This window comes from Rutidosis leptorrhynchoides, chromosome 2 (assembly GCF_046630445.1).
Source record: "Rutidosis leptorrhynchoides isolate AG116_Rl617_1_P2 chromosome 2, CSIRO_AGI_Rlap_v1, whole genome shotgun sequence".
Classification (NCBI taxonomy): domain Eukaryota; kingdom Viridiplantae; phylum Streptophyta; class Magnoliopsida; order Asterales; family Asteraceae; genus Rutidosis; species Rutidosis leptorrhynchoides.
Genome location: NC_092334.1, coordinates 639,442,386 through 639,461,689, shown reverse-complemented (window position 1 = coordinate 639,461,689; position 19,304 = coordinate 639,442,386).

The window sequence follows — 19,304 nt, the reverse complement described above, 5'->3', positions numbered from 1 at the left end:
GTCAAGTATCTCGCGATATAATCAACTGTTGTGAATCGTTTATAATCGATATGGACTTCGTCCGGATGGATTAGGACGGGTCTTCACAGTTGGTATCAGAGCGGTGGTCTTAGCGAACCAGGTCTTGCATTAGTGAGTCTAACTGATAGTCGTTAGAATGCATTAATGAGTCTGGACTTCGACCGTGTTTGCATGTCAAAAGTTTTGCTTATCATTTAGTGTCGAAAAATTATTTGCTTATCATCCTTAAAGTCTAAGACACGTCTTACTGCCTTTATTGCATAGACAGTGTATAGTTAAATTCATATCTTAGCGTATCTGTTATTGTTACCTTTGCCTGACAGCTTCCGTAGATTCCTCCGTAGCTTATGGGATTTTAGTATTATATATGCATATGTAAATTATGTATTGCAGGGTACTAATCTACATCCTATAATCTATTTCTTATCGAAAATCCTTCATCTGATCGTACGAGATGAATCCCTCAACCAGTTCGAGTCCATCTGATTTCGATAGCTATTTCGATAGTTATTCCGACAGCTATTTCGATATGGATTTCCACTCGAGCTCCGAAAGCAGAGTAACCGGAATGAATCGATCAATTAGCCATCATCTATTCTGAATGAATTGGAGATGGGTTCGTAGTCGACTTAATCAATGGAAACGCGAAGAAGGCGATCATTTCCACTAACCAAATTCTCCTCTTGACAATGGACCTAAAACGTTTACCGGCGAACCTGTTCGAGACACCATTTTCTCTCTCATTTCCAAAGTATCTCATCACGATCATATACTATCTCAGATTCTAAACCTCATTCATCCGCTCGTCCGAACCGACAATCATCCCGGTGTAATAGAAGAAGTTAACGAACTTCGCGCATAAGTTGTAGTCTTGGAAAATATGGTGCAAAACGTACCAGCTTCATCCAAATCACCGGCACCAACGGTACCACCAACAACCCAAATTTCAATATCACATGCCTCAACATCTCAATCTATACCTCGAGTATAATCATCATTCTACATGACATTCTACATCAGTTATCTTCGTTCGACATGGTGATTATGTAATCTCTAATGTTTTAGAGATTATTTATTCTAGTTCCAACTGAAAACTAAATGAGTTTAATATCATGTTAACTCATTAAATTCATGATTACATCTGAAGAAAATATATATGTATATATGTTTTCATAAAGATTGTAATTAAAAATTCTTTTGTACAAACTGTTAATAATAAAAATATTTTAACGGGTAGGTAATACCCGAGAAATATTTAAATTTCACATTAATAAGTTACACTGTATATTCTTCGAATCTGATTCAACAGTTATTCACTATCCTATTTACAACCACCGGGATACTTATCCGTTCACCAAAGAATAACTATTTTCATTCAAATTCAATTTCATATTTGAATTTTGACCTATCAGAATCCAACAAGTGGCATAATGAAGAAATAATTGACACAATAAAAATTGATTAGAAACAGACTAATTAACAATATTAAATTTTATTAAGAAACCACGCTAACAAAATCCTAGCTAACTGTTCCTAGCTAACTGTTAATTCCGTATTACATTTTATTTATCGCAATTTATTTATCGCAATTTATTTTATCGCAATTTATATTCTCGCAATTTTATTTATTGTCATTTAATTTCTGTTATTTACTTTACGCACTTTATTTATCGTCATTTAATTTCTGTTATTTATTTTACGCACTTTAAATATCGGGACACGTATACAAGGTTTTGACATATCATATCGACACATCTATATATATTATTTGGAATCACCATAGACACTCTATATGCAGTAATGATCGAGTTCTCTATACAGGGTTGAGGTTAATTCTATAATAATATATATACTTTGAGTTGTGATCGAGTCTGAGACATGTACACGGGTCACGATACGTATTAATTAATTCAAATATTATATATTAAACTATATATGAATGATTGTACTGTCAACTGTGGACTATCGACTGTGGACTAATAACATTGGACAATTAAAATGAATTAAAATATTGAATATAACATATGAAACTAAACAATTCTTCAAGTTTGCCACTTGATTTCGTCTTAAACCTCATTTGTATCTTCACGATTACATTCTGCGTTCAAACCTTTCATGATTCTTGAAAACACCTCAATCGATAGGATGAATCAACCGCACTTCATCTACGGAAGGAAAGATTTATGCATATAGTTATGCACCTGAGAAACTCTCGGCAATTGAGTAAAAGTTCAACACGTAGCCGCGTCAGATCCTTTGGCATTTATTAACAAAAACAACTTTGCGATCCCTTTTCAAAATTAGCCAATTTTGTCACAACTCCAACAAGTCAACTTCGACTTTTCGTACGAAACAACCTTATTATAACGTTTATATATACGCGTGCTCTTTTATTGTTACCAGGTAACCTTTCATATTCCATCATATTACCATCAGCGTTTAATCATCTAAAAACACAATTCTCCTGAAACCACCTCGGATTAATAACCGATGATTCAGATATCATAGCATTAAATGCAGAGGAAACAGAAAAATGGTAGATGGTCTAAACGGACAAAAGTTTGATGATAAAGAAAGGAGTGTTAGGAACGCTCGATAGAAAATTGGGTATTGAAAAACAGATTGAGTTACCCATGAAGGAGACCAAGGACAAATACAAGGACCAAATCCTATATTCAAAGGATTCAGGTAATTCTGGATCCGTTGAAATCTTTAGAGAATATCTTGCTCCGAAGTCATGTTAAAATCTTGCGGAAAATCTTTCTCCATCAACCGTCGAACTTAGAAATTCCAAAATATCATCATCAATATCTTTGATATTTCTGAGGATATTTTCATAAATATTCTCGTCCGAAATTATATACCTCTTCGTGCTTCCTGTGTATCAATATATTGGAAACATTCAATAGAAAATATAGTACCGAAAAGCAGATTATGCGAAACTATGAAGAAAGCCGTGGATAAATCACAAAGAATAAGTTTGACTTCAAAGAATCCAAATAATTCAATGTCTGCTAAAGTCTATAGTGAATAACTTGCTCCTTACTCTAAACCCTTGCAGACAATAGTTTCTATCATCCTCTGATCTTTAGATATTCTGAGATATTATCGTACCTTTCATTATAAATATCCTCCATATTTCTGGAGATATTTTTATAACTATTCTTATCTGAAATCATTAATCTTTTCGTGCTATCAGTATTACATCATATAGAAACTGTTAGTTTCTATATTCTGTAAATTTTCAAGCTTAAAATATGAATGTTATTGTAGTAATGATGGGAACTGATGCATGAGTTAGTATAATATAATGACACTTGATCAACGTGATTATATTACAGTAAGTCATGCTGAGTTTCTAAATGAAACGTGATGATTCACAGATCATAACGTCATCATGTGCCATGTTACATAACTCTTTCATCCTACTTAACTCCGTAACAAATCAAGAAAATGTATTCTTGATGGTTCTATCTTCCGTGATGTTGATAAATTTGAAAATCAAATCGTGCTATCACGTTCCTTCATGCTTAGAACATTATAATCATTCGAAACTCTATATCTATAAATTCTGGACCATTATTCGCTTGACTTGAAGTCGGGAAGAGAAAACAAAAGCATAGAGCTTTGAAATATAAGGGAGAATATAAAGTCCGATAACAACACATAAATTACAAACCGTGTATATCAATGTTTATCGCAACATAAAGACACGGGAGAATTAAAAACATTATAATCCCGAGGGCGAAGTAGAAGAAAGCAGATTCCTCTGGTGGAAGTTGGAAAAGGAGAATGATTGTTGCGATAGTAAGGATGAGGACAAGGATCAGAACTGGATTAATCATTTTCAGAATCTTTTGGATGTATGAACTAAGAAAGAAAGTATAAGAATGGTGAGAATAATGGAAATGAAGAGCTTAATTTATACTGGAAATATCAGACGTAGTAATCGGGGCAGATCACCGTATTTAATTAAAGAGATCTTAATTTCCATAAATCCCGAAGAATCAGATTTTATAGATCTTCAAGATTTTCTTTAAATCCCTTAAATTCCGGAATTCAACCAAGGCAATGTCAAAAGTTAAGACGCGCCTTATTTTCTAAATTCAAACCTGACTACGTCAAAAGTTAAAAACAAATCTTTGTTTCTCATTTCATCCTTTTGTGAATAGCTTCATTCGCACTCTTCGAATAATTGAATTATTTTTATCCATATTACTCAATGATGATAAAACTCAAGTTATCAACTCATATTCGTCAGGAAAACATATTTATTGTTAGCTATGACGACCTCACTCAAATTTCGGGACGAAATTTCTTTAACGGGTAGGTACTGTGATGACCCGGGAATTTCCGACCAAATTTAAACATAATCTTATATGATTCGACTCGATAAGCAAAGTCTATTAAACCGAGTCTCATTATGTTTGAACTATTTCATGATAACATTTGACCTTTAACTATTTCCGACGATTCACGAACCTTTAATTGTAACTAAGAATGTAAATATAAATAATTATATATAAAACTAATTATATTAGTATTAATGAACTATTAAGTAATTTTGTTATTATAAAAGATAACCTTTAATAACTAAAGATTTTCATTTTGAATATATATAGTATATTGTATATAAATGATTCAAACATATTTTACCAACGTTATCAAAATATTAAATGTACAATGTTATACTTTGTAGTTAATTGTTTAATATACATAATTAATCATCTACTCAACATTTAAAACATGATTTTATATATATGGTAGTATACATATATACATAAATATAACTATATATATATGATTTTATACATAATTATTATATTATGTATATGTAGAAATTTATAATATATCTATGATGAAATAATGTACTATTTTAATAAATATATATAATACTTACATATATAAAAAATTTATATTTTTCATAATTACATACATAAGTATAATATAATTAGTATGTAAATAAATATTATAATATATTTATATTAAAATGCATAAATATATAATATTCAGTATATGTTACAATACATATTACATAATTATTAAATATTACATAATAATAGATGATATTAATAAATTAAATTTAAATACAAATATAGTTGTTGTAGTAATGTTATTTGTATCGTCAAATATCAATATTTGTATTCATAATATCACTTTATATCATATAAAGATGAAATTGGATGTATAAATTAGATTATTATTACTAATATTATTATTATCGATAAAATATTAATATTATCATAATTAGTATGGTATTATTATTATTATTATTATTATTATTATTATTATCATTTTTACAATTATTATTATCATTAATATTATATTTATCATTATTATTAATTTTATTAATATTATTAGATATTAATAGTATTGTTATTATATATTATTATTATTAATTAAAAAAAACAGTAGGGATCTATATTATACGCTTGACCTCTGTATCCTTTATCTCTATTATTATTATTTTTTTTGTTTCTTTCCTGCTCCAAACTCGTGAACCTGTGTTGACATTTTCTCCATTTTTTATCAACCGATCTCTATTATTACAAAATGATTATGTATAATTGCAAATCAAATAAAAAGGAAATCCAATGGGATTAAAGAGCACAGCGATATTTTTTTTTCTTCTTCTCTGCACGCTCCAATTTTTTTTTCTCTTAATTCAATTTCGAATAAAGTTTCAAAATCTAAAAATGCAGAAAGGTTAGAAATCTTTCTTTGAATCTATCTGCAAAATCTCAACTCTCAAATCTTTATATCGATCTTGAATTTTGAAGTCAAAGTTTAATTTAAAAAAAGTCAACAATTGTTCTTGAGACAAATTCGCGTTCGTGTATATGTTTCTGATCAAATTGACGATTCCAGTAGTTTTTATACATGTTTAGAAAACTATTTCGTGTTATAAACATTATCTATAATGTTATCTATTACGAAATCAATTTTTTTTTTTGTTCCAAGAACCGACGCTGCAGTAGGCCTTTAGTATTTTTTTTTTTATTTTAGAACCCAAATTATTTTTTTTTCTGTAATGTTTTGAAGCTTTAAAGGGAACCCCGATTTTGTTTTTTGGTTATTGATGTTTTGTTGAATCCATGAGACTTGTGGAGAAGAAGAGGAATAGAAGAAAAACATTTTATATATAAAATTTAAATTCGATATTAGTACAGAGAATCAGAATTGGTGGGATGGTCGAGAGTGTTTGCGTGTGAGCATGTGGTCACGAGATCGAGTCCAGAGGACGGCAGTTTTTTTTTTTTTTTTGAAACTCTTTTCATGTGAGGTAGTTTTCTTTTCTAATTTTATTATTGTTATTATATATTAATTATTATTAGTATTATTATTATTATTGTGATTGTTTTGATTGTTATTGTTATTGTTATTATTAGTATCATACTTGTTATCATATTTGAAAGTATTATAGACATTACTATTATTATTATGATAGGTATTAATAATATTATTATTAGTAATAAACTTATCATTTTAGTATTTTATCATCATTAGGATTATGATTATGATTATCATTATTATTATTATTATGAAGGAAATAAAAATATATTATTATCATCAATATTAGAATTTGTACCGGTTTATAAATAATAGTATCATCAGTACATTTACAATTAATAATATCATATTTATCAGTATCATCATTAATATTTACTAGTATTATTATGATTATCATTTATCATTTTATAAATATTAGAACCTTATTATTAACATAAGTATGGTATTAGTATTAATATTATTTTAGAGTTATTATTATTAGTATCATTAACAGTTATCATTTTCATTTTTTTTGCTATTAGTATTATCATTATAAAATTATTATTATTATTAGTAAATCATTATTATCTAAATTATTATTTTAACAAATAAATCTTTTGTACACTATATATATACTTATGGTATATACTAGGATTGTATTAATAATTCACATAACAAACTAATAAAATTTCATAAATACAATACTAACCACAAATATATGTATATAAATATATTAATGTCACTATTTATATAAACGTAAATCATTATAGATATATATACATAAAATCGATATATATATAAAATATAACTTAAAATATAATATAAGTATACGTTTTAAAATAAAGGTTAGAATAAATTCTACAAAACTATAATATATAAATAATACATATTAATAAATGAAATTTTGTAACTTACATTATACGTATTAATATATACACAATTGATATAGGTTCGTGAATCCGAGGCCAACCCTGCATTGTTCAATGACGTCATATGTATTTTTACTACAAAATACAGTATCGTGAGTTTCATTTGCCTTTTTACCCTTTATATTTTTGGGCTGAGAATACATGCGCAACTTTTATAACTGTTTTACGAAATTGACACAAGTACGTGAAACTACATTTTATGGTTGGATTATCGAAGTCGAATATGCCCCTTTTTATTAAGTCTGGTAATCTAAGAATTAGGGAACAGACACCCTAATTGACGCGAATCCTAAAGATAGATCTATCGGGCCCAACAAGCCCCATCCAAAGTACCGGATGTTTTAGTACTTCGAAATTTATATCATGTCCGAAGGAGGATCCCGGAATGATGGGGATATTCTTATATATGCATATTGTTAATGTCGGTTACCAGGTGTTCAATCCATATGAATGATATTTTTGTCTCTATGCATGGGACGTATGTTTATGAGAAATGAAAATCTGAAATCTTGTGGTCTATTAAAATGATGGAAACGATTGTTTAAGTTAAACTAATGAACTCACCAACCTTTTGGTTGACACTTTAAAGCATGTTTATTCTCAGGTACGAAAGAAATCTTCCGCTGTGTATTTGCTCATTTTATAGATATTACTTGGAGTCATTCATGGCATATTTCAAAAGACGTTGCATTCGAGTCGTCGAGTTCATCAAGATTATTATCAAGTCAATTATAGTTGGATATATTATGAAATGGTATGCATGCCTGTCAACTTTCGATGTAATGAAAGTTTGTCTTTTCAAAAACGAATGCAATGTTTGTAAAATGTATCATATAGAGGTCAAGTATCTCGCGATATAATCAACTGTTGTGAATCGTTTATAATCGATATGGACTTCGTCCGGATGGATTAGGACGGGTCTTCACACATAACGTAAATCATTTATAAAAAATAGCGCATGTATTCTCAGCCCAAAAATATTTAGAGTTTAAAAGGGACTATATACTCACCTAATGTATTTTGTAGTAAAAATACATATAGCATCATTAAACAAATGTAGGGTTGGCCTCGGATTCACGAACCTATATTAATCATATTTATATTAAAACATATCATTGTAATCGAACAAATTTACGTATTATTCTTAGTAACATAAATATTATATCTAATACTTTATTGGTGGCATTAATAATTTAATTACGTATTTTTACTTTATTTACCTTAGATAAATAATTATTATTTATTTTAAAATTACTACTACTTACGAAAATGATAATAATTTGTACTATTTCATAATGATAATAATAAAAATATCCTTTTTATTAGTAATGTTAAATTTATAAAAAATATATTTTATAATAATATCATAAATAATGCATAATTATGATAATAATACTAATACTAAATATAATAGTAATAATCAAAATTATATTAATAATAGTGTTAATATTAATAATAATAATAATAATAATAATATAATAATAATAATGATATTAATGACAAAGGCTACCTTAGAAGAAATTATCCCAAAAAATATATGCAGCTCCAGGGACTCGAACCCTGGACCTCTCGGAACCCGACACCATGTCTTAACCATCCATCTGTTTCTCAATATCTGTTCTATTCCATAATCCGTTTCTATTTAACCATATTATTTCTTTTATCCTAGTTCATCTTCCTCACCATGTCTTCGATTGTCCAGAGCAATTAATAACCTCAATTTCTAGTTCGAATTTATAATATAAAATTTAAATACAGAAAACCAGTGATTGAGTTGTATTAACAGATCAAGAAAAAGAAAATAAAATAAGAAATCGGATACATAACAGTTCATTGAAGAACTCGATAGCCTCAAATATCAAAATTGATTTTTAATGCGTTTTAGCTCGCGACTTCTACACGAAAAAGGTTCTAAATTATTCGTAAAGTCTTTCTTCATCATCGATTGAGCCTGAATCGTTAACAGGACATCGAATTTTTGCTTTGAACAAATCTGTTGACTGTTTGAAAATAACTTTGACTTTGAAAATTCGAAGTCGTTTTGAAGATTGGATACCTGATATTTTGAAGAAAGACTCACGTAATGATTTAGAGAACTTCTGCATTCATGGATTTTGAAAAACATTAAGAAATTGTGTTTTTGGCAATTCACGTTCAAGAACAGAGGCAACCCTTTTTTTTTAATATATCAGTTTCATATTTTTTTTAAAAAAAAACAGCAAGCAGATGATACATATAAGAGATTGAGGAAAACGTGGCATATAAAAGGGATTACTTGGTGAAGATTCGATCGACAAAGGAAGATCACGAGAAAACAGTAAAGAAAGAAAAATAAAACCTATGACAGTGATATAATTCCCATTTAATCTGTTTTGTATATATATATAACATTACATTTAATAATAATAATTTATTTATAAATATATTAAACATAATAATATGTTAAATCTTATAATTCTATTAATATTTGGTATTATCAATAAAAATACTAAGAATATTTTTAGTAGGAATAATACTAATATTAATATTAACCATATAATAATAATACTAATTTTCATGATAATGGTATTAATTTATTTACAATAATTATAATAATAAAAAATTTTAATGCTAAAGGTAAAATAATTATAATCACAATAATAATTAGAATTTTAATTCTAGTTATAATAATAATGTGATCAGTAATGATAGCTATGATATTAGTTATAATGTAACAATTTAAATGTATCTTATTTCATATATATATTTACTGTATCGTAACCTTTTATCACGAAGTTAATATTTATTACATTGTAAAATATGGATATATTTCCATTTTAGGAGTGTACATTATTATATATATTATATGTACTTGAAATGTTTAATTAGTAATATAATACTTAGTTTTTCAATTAACAAGCATATATTATATATACATATCTATATACACATAATTGTTCGTGAATCATCAGGCTTGGTCAAAGGGTAATTGATTATCCGAAAATAAATTTTCAAACTTTCTAAACTCAACATTTCGGATTTTGCTTATCGTGTCGGAAACATATAGAGATTAAGGTTTAAATTTGGTCGGAAATTTCCGGGTCGTTACAGTACCCACCCGTTAAAAAAATTTCGTCCCCGAAATTTGATAGAAGTCGTCATGGATAACAATAGGAATGTTTTCATGACGAATATGAGGTGATAATGGAGTTTTATCATTTTTGAGAGATATTGATAAAACGATTCGATCTTGTGAAGCATACGAATGAAGTTGTCACAAAAGTGTGAACCGGAGAAATAAAGGTTCGTCATAACTTTTGACGTAGTCATGTTGAATTTCGGAATTCAAGGGATTTAAGGAAATCTTCTAATCGGAAGGAAGATATATTAGCACGAATTATTAGCAACTGTTGGAATAACGGAAGAACGGAAATATCAAGGAAATATTTCCGTGACACGATTAGAAATTAAATAGAATGAAAGAGTCGCGTAACATGTCACATGATGATGGTACTGTGAATCATCACATTCCATTAGAATCTTAACATGATTTACTGTAATATAATGAAGTTGATCAAATTTCATTATATTATACTAATTCATGCATCAGTTCCCAACACTGCTTCAAGACATTCCTATTTTAAACTCGTAGGTTTCAGAATTTAGAAACTAACACAGTTTCTTTTATGTTGTAACGTAAATATTACGGAGAGATAAATGATCGCCGATAGGAATAGTTGTGAAAATATCTCCAGAAATATGGAGAATATGTATAACAAAAGATATGAAAATATCTTATAATATCCAGGATAAATAATGATGAAGAATATCATTTTGGAAAGGTTTAGAATAATGAGTAGGGTTCTTACTAACGGGTCCAGCAGGCACTGAATCCTTTGAATTCTTTGAAATCGAGTTTAGTTTTCATGATTTGTCCACGGTCTCCTTCATACATTGCTCAATCCGTTTTCCTGTTTCAACCCTTCTCTTTTTCTGAGCTTTTCCAACATACTTTACTTCATCGTAAACTTTTGACTGTTAAAGTCGTTTACGGTTATTGATGCTTCATCAGTATTTCAAGAACTACTTCATAGTTCAGGATGTTTTCAAGAACTTCACATTCGGAGTATGAATTTCCTAGAGATAAATGTTATATATATAACTGAAGAAGTGCTATGAGATTTTCCAAAATACTAATTGCGGATATCGCCAAAGGGATGCCGAGTTGCTGGTACATGATGTCGTGGAATATGAAAGGTTCTCCAGTAATGACGGCGAAAGGACAACGTATTTATATCGAGATAATAATAAGACCAGTTTTACTAAGAAGTCAAAGTGGAGCTGTGATAAAAGTGGCTAATTTGGAAGAAAATTGCAAAGTTATTTTGGGTAATAATAACACTAAAGGAATTTACACTGCTATGTGTTGACTCAGTTTCCGAGAGTTTTCAGGTGCATAACTTTATGCAGGAATCTTTTTCCGTAGACGAGGTGCGACTGGTTCAACTTCTCGATAGAGGCGTTTTCAAGAATCATGAAAAATTTGAACGCGAATTGTAATTGTCAAGATACGAATGGGATTTAAGATAGAATCAAGTGGCAAACTTGAAGAATTATTTAGTTTCATATGTTATAATCAATATTTTAATTTAATTCATTTTAATTGTCCAAAGTTAGCAGTCCAATAGTCCGATGGTTCAATGATTCATATATAATTTAATATAAAATATTCGAATTAAATAATACGTATCGTGACCCGTGTACCGGTCTCGGTGTCGATCACAACTCAAAGTATATATATATTTTGGAATCAACTCTGACCCTGTATAGCCAACTCCCATCTTCACATATAGAGTGTCTACGGTTGTTCCGAAATATATATATAGATGGGTCGATATGATAAGTCGAAACCTTGCATACGTGTCCCGTTATTTAAAGTGCGTAAAAGTAAATAACAGAAATTAAATGACGATAAATAAAATTGCGATAATTAAATTGCGATAAATAAAATGTAATCAGTTAGCTAGGAACAGTTAGCTGGAACAGTTAGCGTGGATTCTTAACAAAATTTCAATTAGTTAATTCGTTTGTTTCTAACAAATTTTATTTTGTCCAATGTTTTCTTCATTATGCCACTTGTTGGATTCTGATAGGTCAAAATCTGAATATGAAATTTGAATAGAAATGGTTATTCTGTGGTGAACGGTACGTGTATTGGTAGTTGTAAGTAGGATAGTAAATGATCGTTGAATCAGATTCGAAGAATGTACAGTGTAACTTATTAATGTGAATTCTAAATATTCCTCGGGTACTACCCGCCCGTTAAAATATTTTCATCATTAACAGTTTGTACAAAAGAATTTTTAATTACAATCTTTATGAAAATATACTTGCATATATATTTTCTTCGGATGTAATTATGGATTTAATGAGTCAATAAGATTTTATACTCATTTGATTTATTGTTAACACTTGATTACATGGCCTCTAGAACTTTAGGGATTACATAATTGCCATGTCGAACGAAGGTAAATGAGGTAGAACAATACGTAGAACGAAATTAATCGATGTAGAACGATATGTAGAACGAAGATCATACTCTATATACAGACGGTAATATTAAGGCGTGTGATGTTGATATTCGAAGTACAGATTGTGATATTGAGAGTTACGGCGCGGTTATGGTTTAGAGATGATAAGGGTACTGTCGACGTCGATGATGGTGGTACTGATTATGCTGCTGGTGCTGCTGCTGGTGTTCGTAACCTTCGCACCAGGTTCCCCAAAGTCGTCACACGAGCGCGTAGTTCGTTAACTTCTTCTAGTACTACGGAATGATTGACGGTTGAAGCGAGTGAATGAATAAGATTCGAACTATGGGATAGTATGTAATCGTGATGGGATACTCGGAAAAAAAAGGGGAGAGAAAATGGTTTCTCGAACAGGTTCGCCAGTAAGCGCTTCTGGTTGAAAAGGGTAATTTGGTGGATGGAAGAGATCTTCGACGTGAAATGATTTTCGGATATCAGATGATATTATAACTATATAGAATATCTATATGTATTTCATAGACTACAGAGGAATTTACGGCATATATCAGGCAAGTCTACAGATATGCTAAGATATGAATTTTGTCTATACACTATCGATGCACTAAATGCAGTAAGACGTGTCTAGACTTATGAATGATAAGCAGGAAATTCTCTAGGGATAATAAGCAGATGATTTCCGACTAGAATGATAAGCAAAACTTTTTGACAGGCAAACACGGTCGAAGTCCAGACTCACTACTGTATCCTAACAACTACTAGTCAGACACACTAATGCAAGGCCTGGTTCACTAAGACCAACGCTCTGATACCAACTGTAATATCCGCGACTAATCCTCCCGGACGGAATCTTCAACAGTTGGTCCCATTGCGATGATCGACTTCAAATAATATTCATAACATGAGCAAATGCACAGCGGAAGACTTAATTTGTACCTGAGAATAACATGCTTTAAAAGGTCAACATAAAGTTGGTGAGATATATAGGTTTGATGCTAGCAGCGTTATAACTATGGACCACAAGATTTTAAGTTTATAAACATAATACACTCGCAAGTGTATGAAAAGCATTCCAAGCAGTGGGCACCCGGTAACTAGCCTTAACAAGAGTGTGTACCCCTGAGTTATAATAATATGTGCACCGAATCAAGTGCGTTCCGTTAACCTCGAAGTACTAAACACCCGTTCTTCTAGTTTACTAGAACAACATCTGGGTGGGGGTGTAAAACCCGATAGATCTATCTTTAGGATTCGCGCCTACCAGTTCATAAACCAATAGTTAAAGTTACCAAGCTAGGGGATTTTTGATTCAAACCCATGTAGAACGTAATTTTAGTAACTTGTGTCCATAACGTAAATCATTTATAAAAAATAGCGCATGTATTCTCAGCCCAAAAATATTTAGAGTTTAAAAGGGACTATATACTCACCTAATGTATTTTGTAGTAAAAATACATATAGCATCATTAAACAAATGTAGGGTTGGCCTCGGATTCACGAACCTATATTAATCATATTTATATTAAAACATATCATTGTAATCGAACAAATTTACGTATTATTCTTAGTAACATAAATATTATATCTAATACTTTATTGGTGGCATTAATAATTTAATTACGTATTTTTACTTTATTTACCTTAGATAAATAATTATTATTTATTTTAAAATTACTACTACTTACGAAAATGATAATAATTTGTACTATTTCATAATGATAATAATAAAAATATCCTTTTTATTAGTAATGTTAAATTTATAAAAAATATATTTTATAATAATATCATAAATAATGCATAATTATGATAATAATACTAATACTAAATATAATAGTAATAATCAAAATTATATTAATAATAGTGTTAATATTAATAATAATAATAATAATAATAATAATAATATAATAATAATAATGATATTAATGACAAAGGCTACCTTAGAAGAAATTATCCCAAAAAATATATGCAGCTCCAGGGACTCGAACCCTGGACCTCTCGGAACCCGACACCATGTCTTAACCATCCATCTGTTTCTCAATATCTGTTCTATTCCATAATCCGTTTCTATTTAACCATATTATTTCTTTTATCCTAGTTCATCTTCCTCACCATGTCTTCGATTGTCCAGAGCAATTAATAACCTCAATTTCTAGTTCGAATTTATAATATAAAATTTAAATACAGAAAACCAGTGATTGAGTTGTATTAACAGATCAAGAAAAAGAAAATAAAATAAGAAATCGGATACATAACAGTTCATTGAAGAACTCGATAGCCTCAAATATCAAAATTGATTTTTAATGCGTTTTAGCTCGCGACTTCTACACGAAAAAGGTTCTAAATTATTCGTAAAGTCTTTCTTCATCATCGATTGAGCCTGAATCGTTAACAGGACATCGAATTTTTGCTTTGAACAAATCTGTTGACTGTTTGAAAATAACTTTGACTTTGAAAATTCGAAGTCGTTTTGAAGATTGGATACCTGATATTTTGAAGAAAGACTCACGTAATGATTTAGAGAACTTCTGCATTCATGGATTTTGAAAAACATTAAGAAATTGTGTTTTTGGCAATTCACGTTCAAGAACAGAGGCAACCCTTTTTTTTTAATATATCAGTTTCATATTTTTTTTAAAAAAAAACAGCAAGCAGATGATACATATAAGAGATTGAGGAAAACGTGGCATATAAAAGGGATTACTTGGTGAAGATTCGATCGACAAAGGAAGATCACGAGAAAACAGTAAAGAAAGAAAAATAAAACCTATGACAGTGATATAATTCCCATTTAATCTGTTTTGTATATATATATAACATTACATTTAATAATAATAATTTATTTATAAATATATTAAACATAATAATATGTTAAATCTTATAATTCTATTAATATTTGGTATTATCAATAAAAATACTAAGAATATTTTTAGTAGGAATAATACTAATATTAATATTAACCATATAATAATAATACTAATTTTCATGATAATGGTATTAATTTATTTACAATAATTATAATAATAAAAAATTTTAATGCTAAAGGTAAAATAATTATAATCACAATAATAATTAGAATTTTAATTCTAGTTATAATAATAATGTGATCAGTAATGATAGCTATGATATTAGTTATAATGTAACAATTTAAATGTATCTTATTTCATATATATATTTACTGTATCGTAACCTTTTATCACGAAGTTAATATTTATTACATTGTAAAATATGGATATATTTCCATTTTAGGAGTGTACATTATTATATATATTATATGTACTTGAAATGTTTAATTAGTAATATAATACTTAGTTTTTCAATTAACAAGCATATATTATATATACATATCTATATACACATAATTGTTCGTGAATCATCAGGCTTGGTCAAAGGGTAATTGATTATCCGAAAATAAATTTTCAAACTTTCTAAACTCAACATTTCGGATTTTGCTTATCGTGTCGGAAACATATAGAGATTAAGGTTTAAATTTGGTCGGAAATTTCCGGGTCGTTACAGTACCCACCCGTTAAAAAAATTTCGTCCCCGAAATTTGATAGAAGTCGTCATGGATAACAATAGGAATGTTTTCATGACGAATATGAGGTGATAATGGAGTTTTATCATTTTTGAGAGATATTGATAAAACGATTCGATCTTGTGAAGCATACGAATGAAGTTGTCACAAAAGTGTGAACCGGAGAAATAAAGGTTCGTCATAACTTTTGACGTAGTCATGTTGAATTTCGGAATTCAAGGGATTTAAGGAAATCTTCTAATCGGAAGGAAGATATATTAGCACGAATTATTAGCAACTGTTGGAATAACGGAAGAACGGAAATATCAAGGAAATATTTCCGTGACACGATTAGAAATTAAATAGAATGAAAGAGTCGCGTAACATGTCACATGATGATGGTACTGTGAATCATCACATTCCATTAGAATCTTAACATGATTTACTGTAATATAATGAAGTTGATCAAATTTCATTATATTATACTAATTCATGCATCAGTTCCCAACACTGCTTCAAGACATTCCTATTTTAAACTCGTAGGTTTCAGAATTTAGAAACTAACACAGTTTCTTTTATGTTGTAACGTAAATATTACGGAGAGATAAATGATCGCCGATAGGAATAGTTGTGAAAATATCTCCAGAAATATGGAGAATATGTATAACAAAAGATATGAAAATATCTTATAATATCCAGGATAAATAATGATGAAGAATATCATTTTGGAAAGGTTTAGAATAATGAGTAGGGTTCTTACTAACGGGTCCAGCAGGCACTGAATCCTTTGAATTCTTTGAAATCGAGTTTAGTTTTCATGATTTGTCCACGGTCTCCTTCATACATTGCTCAATCCGTTTTCCTGTTTCAACCCTTCTCTTTTTCTGAGCTTTTCCAACATACTTTACTTCATCGTAAACTTTTGACTGTTAAAGTCGTTTACGGTTATTGATGCTTCATCAGTATTTCAAGAACTACTTCATAGTTCAGGATGTTTTCAAGAACTTCACATTCGGAGTATGAATTTCCTAGAGATAAATGTTATATATATAACTGAAGAAGTGCTATGAGATTTTCCAAAATACTAATTGCGGATATCGCCAAAGGGATGCCGAGTTGCTGGTACATGATGTCGTGGAATATGAAAGGTTCTCCAGTAATGACGGCGAAAGGACAACGTATTTATATCGAGATAATAATAAGACCAGTTTTACTAAGAAGTCAAAGTGGAGCTGTGATAAAAGTGGCTAATTTGGAAGAAAATTGCAAAGTTATTTTGGGTAATAATAACACTAAAGGAATTTACACTGCTATGTGTTGACTCAGTTTCCGAGAGTTTTCAGGTGCATAACTTTATGCAGGAATCTTTTTCCGTAGACGAGGTGCGACTGGTTCAACTTCTCGATAGAGGCGTTTTCAAGAATCATGAAAAATTTGAACGCGAATTGTAATTGTCAAGATACGAATGGGATTTAAGATAGAATCAAGTGGCAAACTTGAAGAATTATTTAGTTTCATATGTTATAATCAATATTTTAATTTAATTCATTTTAATTGTCCAAAGTTAGCAGTCCAATAGTCCGATGGTTCAATGATTCATATATAATTTAATATAAAATATTCGAATTAAATAATACGTATCGTGACCCGTGTACCGGTCTCGGTGTCGATCACAACTCAAAGTATATATATATTTTGGAATCAACTCTGACCCTGTATAGCCAACTCCCATCTTCACATATAGAGTGTCTACGGTTGTTCCGAAATATATATATAGATGGGTCGATATGATAAGTCGAAACCTTGCATACGTGTCCCGTTATTTAAAGTGCGTAAAAGTAAATAACAGAAATTAAATGACGATAAATAAAATTGCGATAATTAAATTGCGATAAATAAAATGTAATCAGTTAGCTAGGAACAGTTAGCTGGAACAGTTAGCGTGGATTCTTAACAAAATTTCAATTAGTTAATTCGTTTGTTTCTAACAAATTTTATTTTGTCCAATGTTTTCTTCATTATGCCACTTGTTGGATTCTGATAGGTCAAAATCTGAATATGAAATTTGAATAGAAATGGTTATTCTGTGGTGAACGGTACGTGTATTGGTAGTTGTAAGTAGGATAGTAAATGATCGTTGAATCAGATTCGAAGAATGTACAGTGTAACTTATTAATGTGAATTCTAAATATTCCTCGGGTACTACCCGCCCGTTAAAATATTTTCATCATTAACAGTTTGTACAAAAGAATTTTTAATTACAATCTTTATGAAAATATACTTGCATATATATTTTCTTCGGATGTAATTATGGATTTAATGAGTCAATAAGATTTTATACTCATTTGATTTATTGTTAACACTTGATTACATGGCCTCTAGAACTTTAGGGATTACATAATTGCCATGTCGAACGAAGGTAAATGAGGTAGAACAATACGTAGAACGAAATTAATCGATGTAGAACGATATGTAGAACGAAGATCATACTCTATATACAGACGGTAATATTAAGGCGTGTGATGTTGATATTCGAAGTACAGATTGTGATATTGAGAGTTACGGCGCGGTTATGGTTTAGAGATGATAAGGGTACTGTCGACGTCGATGATGGTGGTACTGATTATGCTGCTGGTGCTGCTGCTGGTGTTCGTAACCTTCGCACCAGGTTCCCCAAAGTCGTCACACGAGCGCGTAGTTCGTTAACTTCTTCTAGTACTACGGAATGATTGACGGTTGAAGCGAGTGAATGAATAAGATTCGAACTATGGGATAGTATGTAATCGTGATGGGATACTCGGAAAAAAAAGGGGAGAGAAAATGGTTTCTCGAACAGGTTCGCCAGTAAGCGCTTCTGGTTGAAAAGGGTAATTTGGTGGATGGAAGAGATCTTCGACGTGAAATGATTTTCGGATATCAGATGATATTATAACTATATAGAATATCTATATGTATTTCATAGACTACAGAGGAATTTACGGCATATATCAGGCAAGTCTACAGATATGCTAAGATATGAATTTTGTCTATACACTATCGATG